The sequence below is a fragment of the Pteropus medius genome, unplaced genomic scaffold (assembly GCF_902729225.1).
Source record: "Pteropus medius unplaced genomic scaffold, Ma_sr-lr_union100, whole genome shotgun sequence".
NCBI classification, from domain to species: Eukaryota; Metazoa; Chordata; class Mammalia; order Chiroptera; family Pteropodidae; genus Pteropus; species Pteropus medius.
This window is the reverse complement of record NW_024340696.1, coordinates 9,328,823-9,334,574: the sequence shown is the minus strand read 5'-3', so window position 1 is coordinate 9,334,574 and position 5,752 is coordinate 9,328,823. Positions and strand designations below refer to the sequence as shown.

Sequence of the window (5,752 nt, the reverse complement as noted above, 5' to 3'; positions counted from 1 at the left end):
AACTCTATAGTCCCTCCCAGAGATCTTTGTATTTCTACAGAAGATGATTCATTAATACGAAGGACAGAACGTCTAATGGAGAAGGGTCTAGTTGCAGCCTCCTGTAGGTGGGACTGATATTTACAGGGTGAAAAAGAATATTTGGGCCCCACTTGCAGTCACATATACACGACCGGCCCTGACTGTTCTACCCAGTGGCATATAGGGCCGCAGAGCCCTGAGGAGTGCAAACTGTGCCTACCCTCTGGGACGAATCTCCTTGGCAAGCAGGCTGGTGCTCGCCCTGAGGCCCACCAAGGAGCATGTCAGTAAGCAGCCATTTTAATAGTCACACCCCTCACCCCCAAGCGCCTGAGTTTCTTCTGTGAATTTCTTGTAATTTTTTTTTTTAAAGCTAAGATGAACATGCTAATCTTTCTCCTCTCTCTGCTTCACATCAACCCCGGTGCACAGCCTTGCATTATTCATGAAGGTTTACATTAGTCAAATGCTTCAAAGTTTCATAAAGTTTCTATTTTGGAGCACACATTCTTTGTAGAGCGGGCACTTAGTGGACAATGCGATCCTGTTTTGGAGGTTCTCCAACATTCTTAATTCCCATCTGCTTTATTTGCTGCAGCTGTTTTACTTCTTCCCGAGAGACCACATCTCAGAATTCTGCAGCATGTAGACTGTTTTCAAATAAATGCAAGCACTAGGAAATGCTTTTGGGGTTGAATGAATGCAAAAAGTGTTGAAATAGCTATATTCACTTGGTTTGTCTTCTCTGTTTAGTGACATCCTGTGATGCCCACGTGCATAATTTTTTTTTGGGGGGTGGGGGTGGGGGATGAGGAGGCTACTGCCTCCAGTATCTGTTTTCTCTTTTTTCCTCACTTTTAGTCAAGCCAGGTGGAATAAAAACTACATTTCCCAAGTTCCCACAACACTCCCTGTAGTGGCCATGTGACCAAATTCTGGCTAACGAAGTCTTTCTTGCCTGTGATTTTAAAGTAGGGGCATGCCCACATTTTCTACTGCCTTCCTGCCCGCTGGAGTGTTCTGCCATGGCTGGAGCTTGTACTACGAAGAGCCATCAATGCTCTGAGGACAGTAAAGCAACAAGATGGAAGTCACTGAACTCTCCGGCCCTCAGAATGCCTTCCCAGCTTTAGACTTCCTAAAAGTGAGAAAAGGACCCTTTTGTGTTCTGGGGAGGGTGAAGGTTGAGAGGTAGGGGAATGCCGTGACACACAAACCCAACTAATTCTTACTAATTCACTCTCTAAAAAGACAAAGCCTTCCGAGAGTTTTGTAAGAAACACTTTAACGATTGGACAGTGTCTTACTGGTTTCATATTGAAAGTCATGAGTCGGAAGGACGGATCCCAGGGTGTCAAGTCCTAGAAGCATAAAGAACTTCCTGTACACTATCAGACCAACTTACTCTGCATCTTCTGTAGCCGATACCCATAGCGTTAGCAGTTAGGCACTAAATCGCCCACGGATGTTCCCTACTGTACTAGAAGAAAAAAGAGCTGATTCAGCTAAGCCAAAATAATGATGTCACAGCACGATCACGTTCCAAATGATTGAATAATATTGGATCACTGGTATTTTTCTCATTAGAAAAACACAAGACTAAAAATCACCAGTAATCCCACTATTGAGTTACCATTTTGATCTATTTTCTTTTTCAATGCGAATATAGATGCTTATTTTATTCATAAATGATATTGTAAGATATATGTTTTTAGAGTTTGCCTTTACAACCTTTTGATAGAATAAACGTTTCATATATCATTATGAATTCTTCTACAATATAATTTTTAATCATCTTTACTCCAGACCATCAAATGGCTATACTCTAATGACATACGATCGATGCTTGAGTCCTGAATCAATCTCTCTCTCTCTCTCTTCCTCTCTCTCTCCCATTATAAATGACACTGGGATGAACATCCTTGTACATAAATATTTGCACACATCCTGATTTTTTTATTAGGGTAAATTCCTAGAACTTGAATTCGGGAGGATTTAACCACACTTGCTGCTGCCCCCTTTTAAAGACCCACGTTGGTGTCACTGTCTCATCTGGTTGGGACACTCTCAGTCAGGTTTCTAGAACAAAAACCCATTGTCTGATTTATGTTAAACAATAAGAGAATTTGAACGTTTCTTGTTCTGAAATATTCATAGGTTTTTGTTTTCATCTTCTACCATTGCAAGCAGTTAAAAACACAGCCCGGAGAAGTGGCATTTTTCTTTCAGAAAATGAATTGGTAATTTATTCAAATGAGGCTGGGAGTTGTTTTAAATTATTACCTTATGCAAACCTCTAATGAAATGAAGTCAGTTTACATCTTTAAATAACCTTTAATATTTGTACAAGTAAATATCTCCATTTGATGATAATGGAAATTGTCAGAATTTTCATTTTCTCACAGTTTAGCTCACTCACAATGGCTGTCAGACAGCCAAACGATATGACGCAGAGCATTGCTAATCGTTTCAGCAGAAGACAGTATTTCAAAGGTAAGGGAAAGGAGGTGCAGACACTAATGAAGTTTTATTATCAGAACATAGAATTAGGATTGTGACAAGAGACAATGGTGGCAATGACACGTAGTTAGAATGTTAAAGCTAGTGAAATTTCTAGCTGAATCTCAGGGACGGAAATGTTGAAAAGGGTAGACTGATGAATACCCCTAGATGGAAACAGACCAGGTCTCAGCTTGTCTGGCTGGAAGGAAAGCGAAAAACGAAGCAAAACAAACCGAACAACAAAAAACAGAAACAAAACACAGATCCAAGGCAATCTATGCTCTGTAAAATAAGCAGGGGTCGTGTAAGTATTCCTGACATATCTGAATGATGAAGTCACTATGGTTGGGTGTGTGCGTTCTCATACAAGACGAGGTGGGAAAAGCTGGCTCAGATGGATCACAATTCTGCTAAGGATTCCAGGTTTGAAATATTGTCTTATCAGGGATTTGTAATTATTTCTGCAGGGGAGGAGGAAGGGAGGTGAAAAGAAGAGCGTAGAAAAAGGAAGGAGAGGAGGGTCCATCTTCATTCGAATTGGAGCCCACAACTATCAATCTCAATGAGATGGTCATTTCAGAATAGCCCTTGTCATTTACCTTTCATTCATTCATTTGATATGTATTTATTGTCTACTAAGTGCCAGGCATTGCTCTACTAAACACAGGAGATGCAGTGGTGAATAAGGCACCAGGCCTCTATTCTCACAATTTGCATGCTTTTGCGAATTAGAGAAATAATTAACCAATAAGAAAATATATCAGATAGCAATACATACTATGTAAAGAATTATAATAAAGCGAGGTGATAGAATGCTTAGGAGGCTATTTTTATATACAGTATGTGGCAGCTTTCATTTTTTTTTTTTAGGTGAGGCAACCCTTGGTTGACCTCACAAATTGCAAGGACCTTGTCAGCTTACAATCCCTTATTTTTATTTTTATTTTTTTATGCCTACAGCACCTGGTTTTCCTAGGTGGTCTCCCATCCACGTACTAACCAGGCCTGACCTTGCTTAGCTTCCGAGATCAGACGGGATCGGGCTTGTTCAGGGTAGCACGGCCGTAGATTTGTGGCAGTTTTAAAACAAGTCTGCAAATTCTTTGACACTCCTCCCATTAAGAGATAGAGTCTAGGTCCCTTTCCCTTGCACCTGGGCGGCTTTGCGACTGCCTGGAAGAATAAGATGCAGAAAAATGACACTCCAAGCAGTTTCTGCTGGTTTTTCTTGGAGCCCTCACTCTAAGAGTCTTTAGTTGAATGTAAGAAATTCAGTTGCTGTGAGGCCACCATACAGAGAGACAACTCAGAGGGACGACACAGAGAAAGAGAGAAATGCCTAAGCAGCTAGCTGTGCCGGCTGACAGCTGTTTGAGTCTTCTCAGCCCAGACAGCAAATGTAGGATGAAATCTTTGAGATGCCCATTGGCATACAACCGCCTGAGAGACCCAGAGTGAGAGTTGTCTAGCTAAGGCCCCATCCTCTCAAATTTCTGAACCAAATAAATTATCATTACTGTGTTAAGCACTGTTTTAGGGACAGTCTGTTATATAGCAATACAGAACTGGAACAGGGTAGTCTAGAAGGCTTCTTTAGGGAGATGACATTTGTGTGGAAGACCTCAGTATCATGAAGGAGCCAGGGGAAGAACATTCCAGGCAAAAGGAACAGTGCAAACCTGCAAAGGCAGAGATAGCTTCAGCAAGTTCAAGGGAAGAAAGAAGACCAATAAAGCTGAAATCTAACATGATGAAAGTGGTATGAGTGTTAGTACATAGTAGGTGCTTTAAAAACATTAGCCATTATTAGTATCATTAAGTACTTTCTGATGCTACGTTTCTCCTTAGAATTCAGCTCCCTGGTGGAGGGAGCTCTAAGCCTTCTCTGGCTCTCATGGCAAGCTGGAGACATGGGGTTCTTCAAAACTTGGGACTGGTGAGAAGCCACCTCCACCCACAGGGCTTCTCAGGTCAGCTGGTGGGATTAGACAAGTGTGTTCTGCCACCTGCAATCCCTAGCGAATCCTGGGACAGGTGATGCTTCCAAGTTTCCTGCACAGGATGTGATGGGAATAACTACCAATGACCTTATCCATGAAAAGTACTTGAAAAGCATTCAGGATTATTACTGATAAGCCAGAGGATAATCAAACAAGATGTAGTACTCTAGGGCAAAGATTTTTTTCTTCCCTTTAAAAAATTACACACGTGACACATGTTCTTATGGAATAACTATAAAAAAAAGAAAATCGCCCCAAGTCCAAACACTCAGACATAACCAGGTCAGCAACACTTTCATTTGCAAATGTAGACATGTCTGTTTGATGAAATTGGTGTCATAGTCTAACATTGTTTTGCAACCTGCTCTTCCTTCTGCAATTTATCAGTCTATTGTGAACAAAACTTTGCTTTGGGGACAAAGTGCAGACTCATCCAAATAATATATTAGGATGATGCCAAGTGTAGTTATAGTCTCTTTCCAAGTTTAATATGGAGACACTGGTATAGCTTAAACCCATTTTCTATCCTGTCTCAGGGACATAGTTGGTGGTAAAGAAACTTTCCCAAACCTCACCTCCTATCACTGATTCAGGGTAAAAAGAAGGTGGATGTTTGGGTACAGCAATTTTCCTCAAATAGAAGAGTATTGAACACTTTCTTGTTTTAAAAATACCAATTCTTTAGATTAAGGAGTTGGGTCATAAATCAAAACAATAGTATATGGATATATATTTCAAAGACTGCAAACAGACGTACGAATGGCTTTGAACTGTCAAATCACTTGGTCTTAAAAGGTCATTTTGTAGTCTCAGTCTTCGTTAAACTGATACCTTATCTGTGGTTAATGTGTAATATATGAAATGCAATCTTAAATGACATTATCAGAAAGTGAAGGGAAGCAGTCTGAATTTGTAATTTGTGGCAGTTACAAATGCCTTCTAACTTGTAGACAATGAGTGATGCATAGAATACTGCTCTCAATGCAACAAGACAGAGGTTGCTTTCAAGGAACTGGACAGAGAAGAGATGGAAGATAGTGAGTCATTCAATATTTTATCTAAGTGTCCAGAGAAAGCCAACACAGGAGTAAACAGCTATAGCTGTGCTACATTCTTCAAGCAAATAGAAGAGTCCATGGCATGTGTCTAGAGCCTCCAATCCCTTTGCACATGCAAACTGCTGATTCTTAGTGCTGTCCCCAAATATCAGGGCTCTTTGATTGCAAGAG

The 5,752-nt window shown here is 40.6% G+C and overlaps 1 pseudogene; it reads right to left on the bottom strand.

Annotated features, from left to right (window-relative positions):
* Positions 1-3,474: 3,474 nt before the first annotated feature.
* Positions 3,475-3,593, bottom strand: LOC120610875 (uncharacterized; annotated as a pseudogene).
* Positions 3,594-5,752: the final 2,159 nt, after the last annotated feature.